The sequence below is a fragment of the Ooceraea biroi genome, chromosome 8 (genome assembly GCF_003672135.1).
Source record: "Ooceraea biroi isolate clonal line C1 chromosome 8, Obir_v5.4, whole genome shotgun sequence".
In the NCBI taxonomy this organism is placed as follows: Eukaryota; Metazoa; Arthropoda; class Insecta; order Hymenoptera; family Formicidae; genus Ooceraea; species Ooceraea biroi.
This window is the reverse complement of record NC_039513.1, coordinates 2106831-2125834: the sequence shown is the minus strand read 5'-3', so window position 1 is coordinate 2125834 and position 19004 is coordinate 2106831.

Sequence of the window (19004 nt, the reverse complement as noted above, 5' to 3'; positions counted from 1 at the left end):
CCAAATCATTATTTACATATACCCCTACCATTCTCCACCATTCTTCTCCTATCCACACCTTTTCCGTTATAATTCCCTCCCTGTTTTTCACTTCCTTATCCTTTTCTATCTTCATCTCTTTTCTTATCCCCATCAACATCCCCCCTATCGCCCTATCCTTTTTGTTTCTCCTCTCCGCCCATCGTGTTTCCCATATATAATCTTTCGGTAACTTATTTCTTACTTTTTCCCATCCCTTCTCCTCCACCCATGTTTCACTTGAACACATAATATCCCACCCTATAAGCTCTTTCCAAAATTCTTCATCTTTATTCAGTAACCCCGCCACGTTCCAGAATGCTATCTTATATACATTCTCCTCTCTTTTTCCCTATCCTTTTTCTTTTCTCCTTCTTCTTTTTGCCTCTTACCCCCTATTTCCGCCTCTCCTCTTCCCCCCTCATTACCTTCTCCTCACTTCCCTCCCTCCTCCCTCTGCCTCCCTCCCGCATCTTTCAATATTTCTTCTTCTTCATCCCAAAACCACCATTTACCTTCTATCCAAATCTTACCATATCCTAGTTTAACCTTCTTTCCCGTTCTTTCTTCTTCCCCTGCTATTTGTCGTAATTTCCATTTTATCTTCCTCTCATTAAAGGTTTGATCTTCCTCAATCCAAATTTTCCTCCCTCTAAGTTTCCTTTTATTCTCCAAAATCTTCTTTCTATTCTCTTCTGTCCTTAATTTAATTATCGCCATCTCTCCTTTCTCTTCTCTTCCTCCCCTTAACTTTCTAATATCCTCTATTTCCATCTCCACCTCGATCTCTTTTCCTATCTCCTCTATTTCCTTCCAAATATCCCCCCCTTCTCTCTTTATCCCTTTTATTATCAGATTTCTCTTTCTCCTCTCCCTTTCCTCTCTTTCTCTCTCCTTTTCCATCCTCTTTACTCTCTCTTCTAAACCCTTTGCCTCTCTTTTTCTCATCCCCCCTTCTCTACCCTCTTCCATCTTTTCTATTCGCTCCTCTAAATCTTTCTCTTTTTTCCCACTGTTTCTATCCTTTTCATTTTCTCTCTTTTCCAAACTTTCTATCCTCCTTATCATTTCTCTTCTTTCCTCTTCCCATCTCTCCTCTTTCATCCTCAACTCCTCCTTCATTTTCTCTAATTCTCTCCTTATTTCACCAAGACACCCTTTTACTTCTTCTCTAACTTCTCTTCCCTCCATTCTCATCTCTCTAATTTCTTTCAGAATCACTCCCCAGTTCCCCTCCTCCTCTCCGCTTCCCTTCACCGGTGATCTTACTACCTTCCTACTCTTAGCAAAGATCCCTTCTTTATCCTCCTTTCCCTCTTCTGAATCTTTTCTCTTTCTTTTCAGCCAATCTTCCATGTCTCCAATACTTCCCTGCCTCTCCCTCCCCGACTTACTCCCCTGATTCCATCTATCTTTCTTATTCTCCTTATCTACCTTCCTTTCTATCTCTATTCCCTCCATTCTCTCTTCTACTTATTTCCTGCTATTTTTCTCTTTTACTATCCTTTACTATCGCCACCTGTCGGTGTCCGCCCCAACCCCGTCTGCACTGCTCTCCTAGATAATCTATTCCACTATTCCCTCTGTTCACCTCTTTGTCTATGCTCTCTAACCGCCTCTCTTCTAACCTCTACTCTCACTATGTCTCTTTTCCTCCTCTTTATTCTCTGGTCCGTCCTCCGTCTTCTCCCTCTTATACTCTCTCACCTCTGTCTCTCCACTCTCCACTCTCTCACACACTCTCTCCTCTGCTCCTTCCCTCTTACTCCTCTGTCTTCGCTTATCCTGCTCACCGCATACACATACGTCCACACTCGTTCGCTACGGAAACGGAAGTCCTAATAATAAGAGTATATAACAGTCAAATTCCAGTTTCTAGTATTTGATGGTGAAAAATGATCTTTCCATATTAGTCGCACAAAATCCTTTTAAGGGCTTTCATTTTGACCAAAATGGAAGGTTTGTACCAAGTTTCATCGAAATCGGAGGTAAGTCGTTTTCGGAACATTATCCCTTATTTGATGTATGCAATAAAGTCATGTGTGCAATGTGTATGTGCGCAATAAAGTCATGTGTGCAATATGTATGTGCGCAATAATGTCATATGCGCAAACGTACATTCGTATTTTTAATCATTACATGTGTGAAATAGCGCTTGTAGGCAATCGTTCTGTAGGCAATCGGAGCTGTCGGCAAAATGTTGTAGGCAAACGAAGCTGTAGGCAATTGGGAATGTAGGCAAACGGGACTCCCCCGTCTGATACACCCTGTATATACCAAGTAAAAATTAACTTATTAAAAAAATGTATATAAACCTATAAAAAATATGAGATTGGAAAATGGCGCCAAGTAAAACTTTACCAGTCACAACTAACTAAATAAAAATTAATTTCTTAAAAAATTGTCGTATATATATAAAAATAAAAAATAGTAATGCTAAAGAACTTGGCGCTGCTACATCATCAAGCAATACGTTAACTGGCAATGGTATCAAGTAATACGTTATTCTTTCAAAACAGAACTCTACAAAACTAATGATATCAACAAATTGCGCCAACTACAATGAGTAGTTATGCAAACTGGAAAATCTATTACTTTTTATTATTACTCTTTGGCCGATATTCATTGTTGATTCTTATTTAAGACCATCTTAAGTACATTCATAAGATATTTTAATTGATACGAATAAATATTTTAATACATATACATATATATAAATATGTCAATACAAATGTGTTTTTTGAAAATACTTGGCGCGGCTAAACCGAATAAAAAAATCTCAACAAATCGAACCAATATGTTAATTGCCTTATTCTCTTTCTTCCTCTCTTGTGAATGTGTGTGTGTGTGTGTGTGTGTGTGTGTGTGTGTGTGTATTTCGGCAGTTGTGTATGTAAGTTAGGTCTGTGTGTGCCCCTCTCTCGTGCGCGCGCGCGCGCGTGTGTGTGAGACATTAGAGTTAAGTATAGAATAAGTGTAATTAACTACATTTGTACATATATTTTATGTATTTCGGCAAGTTGCTGTGTAAATTAGAGTCTAAGCAAATTATTGTAATGTTTAGATTATTCAAATACTAAGAGAATTTTTTATTCGGTTTAGCAGCGCCAAGTATTTTCAAAAAACACATTTGTATTGACATATTTATATATATGTATATGTATTAGAATATTTATTCGTATCAATTAAAATATCTTATGAATGTACTTAAGATGGTCTTAAATAAGAATCAACAATGAATATCGGCCAAAGAGTAATAATAAAAAGTAATAGATTTTCCGGTTTGCATAACTACCCATTGTAGTTGGCGCAATTTGTTGATATCATTAGTTTTGTAGAGTTCTTTTTTGAAAGAACTTCGGGCGTGTAGAGTTCTTTTTTGAAAGAACTTCGAGCGTGTAGAGTTCTTTTTTGAAAGAACTTCGAGCGGGTAAAGTTCTTTTTTGAAAGAACTTCGAGCGTGTAGAGTTCTTTTTTGAAGGACCTTCGGGCGCGTATACTTGGCGCTTTTTTTGTAGTTTTTTTAAGAAGGTAATTTTGTTGTGATTTCACATATTTTGTAGTGTGAAGTATTTATAATTAAATGTCAATCAGATTTTTATTAAAATTCCTTAATTCATAATCACTTATATGTCTATATTATGCACAATACGTTAAATATATTTATTTACTATCAAGTTGTAAGAATAATATATAAATATCTTTAGCACCTCTAGGCCATTGTCTTTTTTTAATTTGTGCATCATCAGCTTCAGTCCAATTACTAGACATTCCTTCTCTACATATACTCGTGTAATAACCATCCTCAATACATAAACCACTATGAAATATAGCATTCATAAGCTTATACGTTTGTCTAGCTATTAAAACTTTAGTTGTAGGAATAGTACATATATTAAATTTACGTATTGCTTTCACCATTTTATCATCTTGAGATGAAAATAATACTAAACGAATAATAACTATATCTTTCGTTACTGTTAATTCGTTCTTAAACAAAATATAATTTCCTGTACACTGTTCGCATGACCCATCTGACTGACACCAATGTGAAAATGTAACATTTAATAAATCGTTAAGATTATAGCTTTATTTCCCAAATTGTTAATAGGTATTGAAATAACTACATCTTTACAAGTAAATTCCTTTGTATAATAACAAGATTTACATCGACTAGTAGAAGTTACTTGATGCTCTACCAGTTGCATTATACAATCATATTTTGTGCACAGGATTGTAAGAAACTCGAACACATCACGTTTTACATTTATTGAAAACGGTTCTCCTAAATATTGCCGTACTGCATATGTATTCAACTTGCACATTCCATTTTCATATCGATGCATCAACATTCTTAAAACATCTGATTTATTACAATTAAACAGTTGTTTTCTAATGGGATTTAAATGCATTAGACATTGCAATGCTGCATTTGCATAATACGAAACATTATTTGTATTTTGTAAACCATGTAAAACCCAAGCAATATTTTGCCGTGATATTTGATTTTGACAATTCTCTTGAATTGAAGCAATTACTTTTGACAATGCCCATGGAACATTTTTCACTTTGCGATAGCGTTCTTTTGTAACAGTAATTACTTCTGCTTCTGGTTTGTACTTATTTCTTAGTAGAATATATTCCCTAATAGCTTTTTCATCAGCTGTTACTGACGAAGGATCATAGTTAATTAAATGCAACTCTTTTAAGGGGGTACATCCACCTGGAAGGCCGGAAAACAGGCCTAATTTTGACATTTTATTCCTGCTAAATGGGTAGTGGGAATGAAATGAAATTTTATGTGATTCTAGACTTATGTTTTGACAATATAAAAAAATTTGTTTTATTATGAAATTCCGACGGAAAAAAATATGGCCGCCGGCACACATGACGATTGCAAAAAACGTATTTTGCGGTGGACACTGTCCCGCCTAAACGATCCATCTAAAACAAAAAATTAATACGGTGTTTTGAAGTTAACAGTAGTGGTTTGTCGGTGACGATCTCCGATTTTCGATTTTGTCGTTTGTTACAAAATGGCGACGAGTTGAAATTAAAGTTTCGAAAATTGCGAGAAATTTTCGTCGTTTTTATTTTTTTTATTTTTAATGAAGATCGATAAAAAAAGAGATCGTCACCGACAAAAGAAAGTTTCTGAGAGTATTGTATAAAAATTTGAGAACGATCCATCGATTGGTTTTTGAGATTTGATGTCCACCGCATTTGAAAGCCGTGTTTCGAGAAAAACGCGTTTAAAGTTTCAAGTTTAGTTCTACTATTGTTAACAGCAGAATTTTGCACTTTACCTCTAGTCGGCAATTCCGGGGCCATATGAAGTACCTTCCCCAGCAGTTGCAGCATCGTTCGACGAAGACCTCCGTTGACGGCGAGCAATTCTTCCTTCGCGCGTCGCCTCCTGCGCTCGCACTTTGGCCATATCGATGCGCGTTCGGTCCCGATGCTCACAATATGCGACACAATTGCGACCAACATCAATGTCTAACACATTCATTATTAATAAATATGCAACAGCACCTTCATTAAATGTGCATGCAGCAATATTGGCAGCAATTTGCACAATGTGTTCACCGCTGTGCTCGACTTTTGGCGCTATGCGCCAAATCAAACTTCAAACTTTAATAGAGACTTGAAATCAGTACCAGTGCCTCCCAAAACATGTACACACAGAAGAAAATGCCGTGTTCGTGCGCACTGTAACCTTTGGGCGTCTGGCCGCGGTCAGGTAGTAGAATTCGAGCGCTCGAACGCTCGATCCCGTATTACTCAACTCTTTGTAATTCCGCCACTTTTGCAAATATCGACATGAAATTTTCAGGATATATTCTCGAAACTTGAAGCTTTAAGAAAATGCAAGAAAAAAAATCGAATTTTTTTACCCTGCCAGGTGGATGTACCCTCTTAAAGACGTTACTCGTGATAATGCAAAATAAACTTGACCGCAATTAAATATAGAGTTGCCTATGTCCATAATAGCACTTTGTAAGCTCAATCCCTGACTTTTATGAATGGTGATTCCATAACTCAGACACAATGGAAATTGTTTTCTACTAACAAACGCTCTATCCACCACTTCAAATTTAACGCTCACTCTTTCAATTAAATATTCTAATCCTGATGGTAAAAGAAGCTTTATTTTTTCTACATGATCGGTACACGTATCTTGTACAACTGAAATTACCTTAGCTATTGTGCCATTCCCAAGACCTAAGGTAGCATCAATATTACGCCTTATCATAACTTTTGCTCCAATCTTAATTACAATTTCTTTTGAAAGTCCAGCAGTTTTAGAATTATCATCATCAGTATTCGATAATACTTTTAATACTTTCTTTCTCACATATAGAATACAGTCAATTGTATCTTCGGCAATTAATAATATCTCTTTCGAAGCAATACGATTTAACATTGCAGCATTAAGAACATCACACATATGACGAGTAGGCAATAAACAAACAATGTCCAACGGAAAATCATTAACAAAATAACATAATTCGTTTAATCTAGATTCAAAAGAATCACCTTTAAACGATATTTTTCTATTTTCAAGTATCTCGCAATCAGACTTTGTCAATAAACCAATACGAAGTCTTAACAACAACTGTCGATAAGAGTCATCCCCTTGCTGACGCATATTGATCGTCAACTCATCATAATCAAATAATGTAGTCCACAAATTAACAGCAGTTAAAGAACCGATACATTTATTAATTTTGTCATTTGATAATCATACAAAAACAGGATCTTCATTGACAGGAGGTAATTGAAGCAGATCGCCAAATAAAAGAATGTGCTTTCGACCGAACCAACCGTCTTCACAATCATTAGTATTAAATATTTCTGACAATCGAAGATGTATATTCAGTAAAGTCAAATTAGATATCATTGACACTTCATCAATCACAAAAAGAACAACATCCTTGAGATCTGCTCGTAAAACTTTTAACACATGATCAGACAATTGCTTATACTTTGGAGTATGACCATGTTCAACAGGTAATTGAAGCAATCTACGTATGAACTATCAAACCGTCTATATTAAACGCTGCTATGCCAGTAGGTGCCGCTATAGCGGTATCTTTATTGAGATATTGTTTTATCCAACATTTAATTGTTTTAATTAAGAAACTCTTTTTCGTTCCACCTTCTCCGTTAACATACAATCGTAATATCGAATTATCTGACCTTACAGTATCAATGACTCTATCGAATATTCTTTTTTGATCCGTATTTAATTTTGCTATCATTTGAGACACGTTAATTTTCTCGTCTATTTTATTACCAAGATCTCTAAAATCTTGCATTGCTTCGCCAGCTTCTATATTTTGAACGCCTATCGGATTGTCAGGATCATCCTGAGACACGTTTTTTTGTAATTCTTCATCTAGTAATTGCCGAACTAACTCTTGCGCAGTTTCAAATGCTTTTTTTAATTCTTCTAGTTTTTCATGGTATTGCAATGCCTTTGTAAGATGCAGTTTTACTTTATGAAACGATTCCGCATAAGTATCACAACTATCTCTAAGATCCTCTAATTTCCGCCATGGTTTAAACATAAGCAGAAAAGAAATATTCTTCCGGTCGATTATCAAGAGACACGGTAGTGTCTCGCGCCAAGTATATACGCGCAGCGAGACCGACCGTGTACTGTTACGCGAAGCGACGGTTTCAGACACGCTTAGATTATCAAATCTTAATAACCTTTGAAAAGATCATTTTCAGAGTAACCTCAATGGATAGCTTGGGGTCGAATTATAAGGAAAAGTTTTTTTATTTTTTTTCTATGTGCATTACGAGTGTAGATATTACGATGCAAAAGTCGAATATGATGATTTCACGCTTAAGATACTCCGTTTTCTCCTCCTGCGTAAAGTGAGGCCAAGAGGAGCTCGCGGAAAGGTGAGGAAAAAATGTACAGTTCGGTAGTTTCGACGCTAGATGGCTCGAGATGTAATGTTAACTTCATTATCGATCAAACTTCATTTTATGACGGCGAAGGCGTTGCACCACGTCGCCGGACGGCGACGGCGAAGACGTTGCACCACGTCGCCGGACGGCGATCAAAACTTACGACAAAATATTGCTTGGGTTTTACATGGTTTACAAAATACAGACAATGTTTCGTGTTATGCAAATGCAGCATTACAATGTCTAATGCATTTAAGTCCTATTAGAAAACAATTGGTGAAGTGTAATAAATCAGATGTTTTAAGAATATTGATGCATCGATATGAAAATGGAATGTGCAATTTGAATACATATGCAGTACGACAATATTTAGAAGAACCGTTTTCAATAAATGTAAAACGTGATGTGTTCGAGTTTCTTGCTATCCTGTTCACTAAATATGATTGTATAATACAACTGGTAGAGCATCAAGTACCTTCTACTAGTCGATGTAAATCTTGTATTATACAAAGGAATTTACTTGTAACGATGTAGTTATTTCAATAACTATTAACAATTTGGGAAATAAAGCTATAATCTTAACGATTTATTAAATGTTACATTTTCACATTGGTGTCAATCAGATAATGGGTCATGCGAACAGTTTACAGGAAATGATACTTTGTTTAAGAACGAATTAACAGTAACGAAAGATATAGTTATTATTCGTTTAGTATTATTTTCATCTCAAGATGATAAAATGGTGAAAGCAATACGTAAATTTAATATATGTACTATTCCTACAACTAAAGTTTTAATAGCTAGACAAACGTATAAGCTTATGAATGCTATATTTCATAGTGGTTTATGTATTGAGGATGGTTATTACACGAGTATATGTAGAGAAGGAATGTCTAGTAATTGGACTGAAGCTGATGATGCACAAATTAAAAAAAGACAATGGCCTAGAGGTGCTAAAGATATTTATATATTATTCTTACAAAAACGTGATAGTACATAAAGTATATATCAGCTCCCGTATATATACAAGGATCGCTTTGCGCCCATACAGGGTTGGTGAGAGTAAAAGAAGTGTTGTATAGTTGCAAAATTATACTGTAATAAAGTAGTAAGTAACTAATAATTTAGTGCGAAATATCATTTTGCTGATAATAAATGTTATTAATGCCGTTAATAAAACGAAGAAAAAAAAACTCTACAAAAGTAGTGATATCACAACAAAATTACCTTTTTAAAAAAAGGCGCCAAGTATACGCGCTCGAAGAAAAAAGAACTCTACAAAAGTAATGATATCACAACAAAATTACCTTTTTAAAAAGGTACAAAAAAGGTGCCAAGTATACGCGCGCGAAGAAAAAAAGAACTCTACAAAAGTAATGATATCAAACCATTGCGCCAACTATAAAAATGGGTATTTATGCAAATCAGAAAATCTATTATTTTATTATTATGTATACAACATCCTATTCCAATGCAATCGTTGTTTGAATTCTCTTTAAATATTATTATAGTATTTTTTCACAAAACTGTATGAAATCTTCAAATTGCGCCAAGTGCAGAGAGAATGTATCGAAAATTAATTATTGTACCATTTAAAAAACTCAAGTGGTAGTATTCTTATCAATTAGAAAGAGAATATATGTATATATTGTTTTGAAAAATTATTGTTGTACTACTTTTAAAAAATAAAAAGTGATACATATCTTTTTATTGTCACTCTTCCTCTTCTAATCCAAGTGGTAGTAGCTTTCATTTATCACTTGGATTTTAATTTGTTTGAATTCTAATGGAAGGAATAGAAAACGTAATAGAAAAGAATAGAAGAGGTTACAGTACAAAATGTAAAAAAAATAATATTTAGTTAGTGCAAAAAACTTGGCGCTGCTAGACCGAGTAATACGAGAAATGCTTTTCTCTCTTTCATCGTTTAAGGCCCAATTTCTTCACCTCTCGTTAACTTTATCCAAAAGATATCTCGTAGAATCAGTTTTCTTCACCTTTGTAACCTGACAGAATATGATAATTTATAATAACATTCTAGACACTTTGTGTCAAAAGTGAGTAGTATGAAGAATAGCTATCCGTTAAATACGTATTCAGAGGTTTCAATAAAGAAACCAAATTTTTAATTATCTGGAAGATAGCTATTGAGAGGTATGAAGAAACTGGGCATAATAGTAGGTGTGTATGTTCTCTCTCTTTCTCTCTCTCCCTCTCTCTCTCTCTCTCCATCTATCTATCTATCTATCTATTTTTCATCATTAAATGTAAGCTGTTTGTCAAATTTAGATTAGATTTAAGTTTTATATATAATAATATAATAAGCGCTTATGCATGCGTAAAATTTCTTGGATTTCAGTTTTATATCTGAACGAGCAGCTTGAGGTTTTATATAAAGTCCATGCGTGCGTTAATGGGCGGTAACGAGGTCTAGCAGCGCCAAGTTTTTTGCACTAACTAAATATTATTTTTTTTACATTTTGTACTGTAACCTCTTCTATTCTTTTCTATTACGTTTTCTATTCCTTCCATTAGAATTCAAACAAATTAAAATCCAAGTGATAAATGAAAGCTACTACCACTTGGATTAGAAGAGGAAGAGTGACAATAAAAAGATATGTATCACTTTTTATTTTTTAAAAGTAGTACAACAATAATTTTTCAAAACAATATATACATATATTCTCTTTCTAATTGATAAGAATACTACCACTTGAGTTTTTTAAATGGTACAATAATTAATTTTCGATACATTCTCTCTGCACTTGGCGCAATTTGAAGATTTCATACAGTTTTGTGAAAAAATACTATAATAATATTTAAAGAGAATTCAAACAACGATTGCATTGGAATAGGATGTTGTATACATAATAATAAAATAATAGATTTTCTGATTTGCATAAATACCCATTTTTATAGTTGGCGCAATGGTTTGATATCATTACTTTTGTAGAGTTCTTTTTTTCTTCGCGCGCGTATACTTGGCACCTTTTTTGTACCTTTTTTAAAAAAGGTAATTTTGTTGTGATTAACATTACGTCTATAGTGATTAATAAGATATGCACGTTGTCGCCGTTTAAGGTAATGACTAATATCTATTTTATAGTATTCAATAATATTATTTCGCGGTTTGATTGTCGTGATATCATACCATTGTGCGAATTCATAAAGAGACACAGATTCTAATTCTTCCGGTCTATTGGAATAATAATTATCTCTTACAGATGGATAAAATATATTTGTAGATTCACCATCAAGAGCTTCAATTTCTTTACGATTTTTTAATTTCCTCTGCCGTATGGAATTAACATCTAACCATTTAATCGTCGTATTGCGATCAGTTCCATATAAAGGAATCCCTAGCAACGTATCAGCAGCTTCAAGAGCTCCACATTCTCTACTGCTTATGGATCGTAAACCAAAGAACACTTGCCAATGATTTATTTTTATTATTCTTACACTTTGCAAGATCAAAATCAGATAACTCACTTTTCGCTGCATTATTCAAATATTTGGTAACTTATCAAGTGAGCAATGTCGATTTTTCACCAATAAATTGTATATTCAAATTTCCTTCCCATGCAGTAAGAATAGCAGGATTATAATCATTAATATCGACTTCATTATTTGTTCGAGGAAGATCGTACAATCTGCTTTTATGTTTTAATTGTTTTCTACCTGCTATTGTAGTTGGTACATCTCTGATATTTAGTGTTTCAGTAACGGGACGAGGAAATCCAAACCGACACCTACGAATAACCTTACGTCCTACTTTTTTAGAACGAAGACAATAATCATTATGTTTGTGTCGTTGATGCGTATCAACGCGTCTGTACAATAATGGCGAAATAGTTTTATCTGGCATTTTGCAACTTATGAATTGTGAAATAAATTTAGAGACTTCTTCAAAGAAGATTCGGTAATTATGCATAAAAGGGGAGCCAGCCCCGATGACCTTGACCTTGACATATGTTATAGAGGTCACCCTCCTGAGTGACCTTCAGAAAGTTTTAGCCGGTGATCATTGTTTATTAAAAAATTAATAACTAAAGAAGTTTAATAATTTTGCACAAATTTTCAGCTATCTACGCTCTTTCACAGCGCACTTCGCGGGAGGGCGGGGGCAGGGGCTTCGCCCCTCTCCCCCGCCGGAGCCAGTGTAACAGATTTCACCGTACAGAGTTCAAATTAGTTTATATATTTGTGTATTTGACACCTTATATAGAGTATACGTGTTTGTATTACTATATTGTGCGCTGATATTATGTTGTGTTTACCTTTTCTACATTCCTCCGAATTCAGCTAATAGAATGAGCCAGTATAGGACAGGTTGTCGTACGATTAACATTTAATACGTGAAAGATGAATTTCTATGAATTTCTAGCTTATGAATAAACTTAAATTAAATAAAAATTAATATATCTTTGTTCTTGAGATTTCTTGACAAAAACCTAACCTAACCTAACCTAACCTGGCTTCGCCCCTCCCCCACCGGGATCCGTGCCGTGTACTACGTGATCAAAATCTGTACGGTGAAATCTGTTACACTGGCTCCGGCGGGGGGAGGGGCGAAGCCCCTGCCCCCAGCCCTCCCGCGAAGCGGGCTGAAAACGAGCGTATGTGCCCGAGGCTCCACTTTCGGAAAATATAACCTAATCAAGGTTGGGTTGGGTTAGGTTAGGTTAGGTTAGGTTAGGTTAAAGCAGAAAATAATTTGTACTTATATTAAAAGAAACTATTCTATATATTAACGATTCACTGCTTTAAATGACTTCAAAATAACTACTACATTTTCGAAACTTCTTTTGTTAATAACTTTTTAATAAACAATGACCGCCGGCTAAAACCTTCTGATGGTCACTCAGGAGGGTGACCTCTATAACATATGTCAAGGTCAAGGTCATCGGGACTGGCTCCCCTATTATGCATAATTATCGAAGATTCACCGAAAATCGGTGCATCTTTAATCCAAATTAGTAAATGGAAATGTTGTATACCTCTACCTTGATATTCTCGTCGCCAAAAATAGTGTGTTACTTCACCGATCGGACAATCTTTGGAACAAACAAAATCAAGCATTGCCCGAAAAATATATTATCAAGAAATCTCGACGTTGGTACAGGATCTTTAGCAACAAGTGCACTAGAACTCAATGAAGAGTTTTGCTATCCATTTACTTCACGAATATATTCACCTGAATCGTCCCATATTCATTCACTAGGACTTAATGTTAGAAACCATGTCGCAGGTCCGTAATGTTGTGTCATACAAGACAAATCACTTCGCGGTCTACGCCAATATTGTTCCGTATTTCAAAGTGAAGAAAATATTGTACTTAAGGCGGACTCCAAAATTTCTTTCGATATAGCATCTAAACATTCCGCAGCCGTGTAACGACTCTTTGCATCAGATATATTCAATTTATGATAAATTCCACGAAGTAACTGACGAATATTCGCCCTATTTAACTCGAAAAACATGTATTGGGGTTCTACTCTAAATCGCGGTTGCATAGATGTCAAACGACATTTAATAAATTCATATGCCTAAAGTTTCACCGGTCTACTTTCATCACATTGGCCATTACGACCTTTTACGAATAAATGTGGAAAACACATCACATCCAAAATTTTTTTCACGATTATCCAATGGTAAATCCTCAATTTCTACCATTTGATATGTGGTACACGCAGTTTCATTTTTTTTATTGTCATGTAGAGGAATTATAGTATAGTGCTCGTAATAACTATCATCTTTATCTTTTTGAGTCAGCATTGACTTGCGTTGGTCATCTAATGTAACTTCTACATCATTTTCTGTTTCTTGCATTTCAAATTCCACATTATCTAAATTCCCTAAAAATAGTTTATCGTGACTTTCGGGCAGTACAATTTTAGAATATAAAGGGTTATTATTTTTCAACCATGTTGGAGCTTCGAATACTTTTGTAATGTCCACTAAATCTTCCCAAATAATTTTTGATTTAGTTCGAACATTTCGAAGTAAAATAAATTCGTGATGTAGATTGGGGGGGGGGGGGGTCCCATTGCCTACATTTCCAATTTCCTACAGCTTCGTTTGCCTACAACATTTTGCCGACAGCTCCGATTGCTGACATTCCCAATTGCCTACAGAGCGATTGCCTACAAGCGCTATTGCACACATGTAATAATTAAAAATACGAATGTACGTTTGCGCACATACATATTGCACACATGACTTTATTGTACACATACATATTGCACACATGACTTTATGGACACAAGAAATAAGAAAGTTGCATTATCATTTTGTACACATGACTTCATTGCGCGCATGCATATTGCGTACATGGCATATTGCGCACATACACATTGCACACATGGCTTTATTTCGCACATACACATTGCACACATAACTTTATTGCGCACATACACATTGCACACATGACTTTATTGCATACATCAAATAAGGGATAATGTTCCGAAAACGACTTACCTCAGATTTCGATGAAACTTGGTACAAACTTTCCATTTTGGTCAAAATGAAAGCCCTTAAAAGGATTTTGTCCGACTAATATGGAAAGATCATTTTTCACCATCAAATACCAGAAACTGGAATTTAACTGTTATATACTCTTATTATTATGTTATATGAAAGAAGTTATGAATTGAGTTAGATTATATGAAAGGAGGGTAATTATTTAGATACAATAAAAGATGAACAAGACGAAGGACGATTTTAAATAAAAAATCGGGGTTGGGTTGAGTTAGGTTATTTTTAACAGTAGTGGTGCCCCCCTAGGGGGGGGGGCGGAACACAAGGTATCCACGCATGTACTTTGCAAGACGAAGGACGACCTTTAATAAAAAATCGGGGTTGGGTTGGGTTAGGTTATTTTTAACTTAATCTTCTCATAATCTAAATAAAAGCATCCTACTTTGCATAGAAATATTCAATTTTTTATAGAAACCTGTCATACCTCGTTTAGAGCGCCTCGTATACTCTTTCTGGTATTTGATGGTGAAAAGTGATCTTTCCATATTAGTCGCACAAAATCCTTTTAAGGGCTTTCATTTTGACCAAAAAGGAATGTTTGTACCAAGTTTCATCGAAATCGGAGGTAAGTCGTTTTCGGAACATTATCCCTTATTTGATGTATGCAATAAAGTCATGTGTGCAATGTGTATGTGAGCAATAAAGTTATGTGTGCAATGTGTATGTGCGCAATATGCATGGGCGCAATGAAGTCATGTGTACAAAATGATAATGCAACTTTATTTCTTCTGTGCAATAAAGTCATGTGTACAATATGTATGTGTATAATAAAGTCATGTGTGCAATATGTATGTGCGCAATAATGTCATATGCGCAAACGTACATTCGTATTTTTAATTATTACATGTGTGAAATAGCGCTTGTAGGCAATCGCTCTGTAGGCAATCGGGAATGTCGGCAATCGGAGCTGTCGGCAAAATGTTGTAGGCAAACGAAGCTGTAGGCAATTGGGAATGTAGGCAAACGGAGCCCTCTCATTTAGGTTTATTGGATCAGTGTTACAACATAATTTATTCAAAGTCTGTTGTAAAGGAAGTGGTAAATGAAATGTTCTACCTTTAACTTTTCGTATCTTTTGTCTTTCAGGTATTTTCTTATTAGCAGCTGTTCCCATTTTAACAACAGTTTGAAAAGCTTTAGCTCTTTGTATAAGCAACTTCTCAAATTTTTTAAGAGACGATATTACCTCAGGTACATCATTTACAGAGAGATTATTTAGAATGCAATAAGCAGGCATCAAACCCTTACGAAATTTCCCATTACAATAATGACATATGTATTGCAGATTACTTTTTTGTTGCTCTACATATGCCATCAAATCTTTCCAAATTGGATTATTTCTCCGTGTTTTTTGAAGTTTTATACTAATTTTAGAAACATTTCTTTTATAACAAAGTCTCTGACACGATATACAAATTTACCGCGGTGTGCCCAATGAACGTTTTTTCAAAACCGTAAATGCATTATGATATTTAGAAATAATATCATCATCACTCAAAATTATTTCAGTTTGCTGATGCTTGTACATATCTGTTTTTTCTTGTGCTGAAGTTACAATTTCATTTAATATACTCAAATCAGCAGAATATAATGCTTCGTTCAAATACAATTTTTGATAAAAATTCTTAAGTTGATATATAAAACGTTTAATATTTCCTACTTTGGGGAAATGAAGCGATAATAACTGCATTGGAACAGACATCGCTTTATAAAGATTTAAATCAATATAACAGCTATGCGTATGGCTTAATTTATCATTTGAAGTTTTCACAGTACATTCATAAATATTTTGCATGAGTTTTGATACGTCCTTTAAAGTACACATATTTTTAGCTTCTAGAAGTTTTTGATATCGGAAAATTAGAAGCGGATTATTAATTTTACATAAGAAACTGCATAACCATGATTTTTTACTCGTGCTTCCATCAAGGGTAATACATTTTCAGTCTGTCTTTTCATATTTATTATTAAAAGTTTCGTTATATTGACTTCAGATGAAATTATATCATGATAAGCAGAATCAACAAAATAATTTTCGGAGGAAGCTGTATGTCTAGATATGCCACACAGCGCACGTAATTTGTCATCAACTGTAGAACATTCTGCAACAACAGTCAAACATGTTTCTGATTTGTTTTTAAGCAGAGTTAACATTTTATGTATATTACGAATATAGCTGTCTCTTAGATGCATACACCAGCGTATGACTTTTTCAACTTCTAATCTTTTTTCAATATAACCTTTGCTGCAATCTGTAATATTGAGCTTCTCTAAAATATTTTTTACGAATACTTCCGGAGAATCGCGAATTTTTATAAAATTCTTCGCTCGAATCTTGACATATTTTTTACAAATATTTTCGGCAATATAATTTTTCTTTTCAAGTATCGAATTAGACTTTCTTTTCTGATAATATCGCTTATTATAAAGCCATTTACGATCAGAAGATAATTCTTTTTGTCTTTCTCTTTCACGCTCAGAATTTATGAAATAACGTTGTCGTTTTTGCGCACGTTCTTTTATTAAATTCTTGTTATATCGACGCCGCTTTTCTACACGATTATTCTCTAAATTCTGTTCATATAGATGCCGCTGTTGAGCACGATTATTCTCTAAATTCTGTTCATATCGATGCCGCTGTTGAGCACGATTATTCTCTAAATCCTGTTCATATCGACGCCTCTTTTCGGCGCGATTATTCTCTAAATCCTGTTCATATCGACGTCGCTGTTTAGCACGATTATTCTCTAAATCCTGTTCATATCGACGCCTCTTTTCGGCACGATTATATTCTAAATTCTGTATATACTGCTGTTTCCTCTTAGCATGATTATTTTCCAACTTATGCATACATTGCTGAGAATTTTGATTTTCTTTTAATTGATTTAATATGTCATATTTCTTTTCATATTGACTCATCTCGTTGGTCTACAAATCCTGAAAATTACGCACAATCACAAAATGTCGGATGAGTTCCTCGTCAGCGTGGTACAACGATGTCAGCAACTTGTCTGCATCGACATAACAGGTAAGTCATTCATATCTCTGTCAGCACGTGGAACGTATGCGCGTACGTACGTGATTTACAAATTGATTTAAAGATCACAATAAATTGTCGTATATGTTAATTAATTAATAATTGTCGTTTTGTCCAAAATATAGGTTGCCGCACCGTGACGGATGACAGATTAACGACCGTCGCTCCAGTAGCAAAACTGGAGAAATTACCGATAGTAGTTTGCAGGATATCTTTCACGTGGACAAAGACGTATGTAACAGTCGGTCCAATAACGTCATGTTGAAACTTATTATCGGGAGCACGTCGATTATTCCTAAGCATGAAAGCGATGATAAACTATCTCCGCTTTTGCAAATAGTTAATGTCGATTTGTCTGATCGACGTATGTGCGTGCACTGCCATGTATCCGAACGATGACGACGACGATGAAGACGAGGACGACAACTATTATTCCGATTACGATGACGATGACGACGCGATTTATTTTCTCGGGGATGATTTCGATAGTCCAGAGGTGCTCTATTGCGAAAGTTTCAACATATATCCCCCTCTTCAAAGATTCTACTATTAGTTAGTTTAATGTGCATAATATGCATCCAACAGCTTAGATTTATAAACGTGGTTTCTTAGTTTTCTACGCGATGTCAGCTCGTTTTCTTTGAAAAATCCTTTATCGGATTGCTATCCATATTCCTAAGACTTTGTACATCAGTTGTTACTTACTCGACGATTGACATTATACAGGGTGTCCCGGGTTTTAACCGACAAACTGCGGGAGCATATTCTACTAGTGGAAATAAGAAAAAATTCTTATATCGAGTTTACTTAGAAATGCTTTATTACAAAGTTATAAACCAATATTGAAAAGAAATATGAGATAAGTAACAACGGATTTTTTCACAAAAATAAAAATTATGTACGCAATGATTTAGTGACGCATTTCAAAATGTTGTCCTTGCACATCGATACAAGCTAGACATCGACGTAGTACAGAATTTGTTACAGTACGACATTCCTGAAAATTTTGTTGCATCTCAGTAACTGAATTAGTAATTCGTTGCTTTAAATCTATCTGGTACTCTCCTGTTAGGAAATCTACGTTGATACTCTCGTACGGCAGCTCGTGCATTTCCGTCACAAAATCCTTACACGAAATGAATATCAGTGTATTCCTCATTTGAAAACACTTTTGGCATTCAGATAGTAATTGCTAGTTCACACGACGATTGAAATCTAACAGCTACTGTTGTGAAAGTAACAATCATACTTGTTAAGGCTTGAATACGCAGAGTTGTAATACCGAGAAATACGTTTATTATATAAAACTGAGAAATACACTTTTACGTAATGATTCCGCCAAGAGCGAACGAACGAATCTAACCATATAAAAAAGAGGGGGCCAACCTCCGTAATAACCGCGAAAACTTTACGCGCTGCCAACTTAAACATAAAGTCCCTTGTTATATTTTTCGCCCACTACTTAACAATACTGAATCGTTTCAAC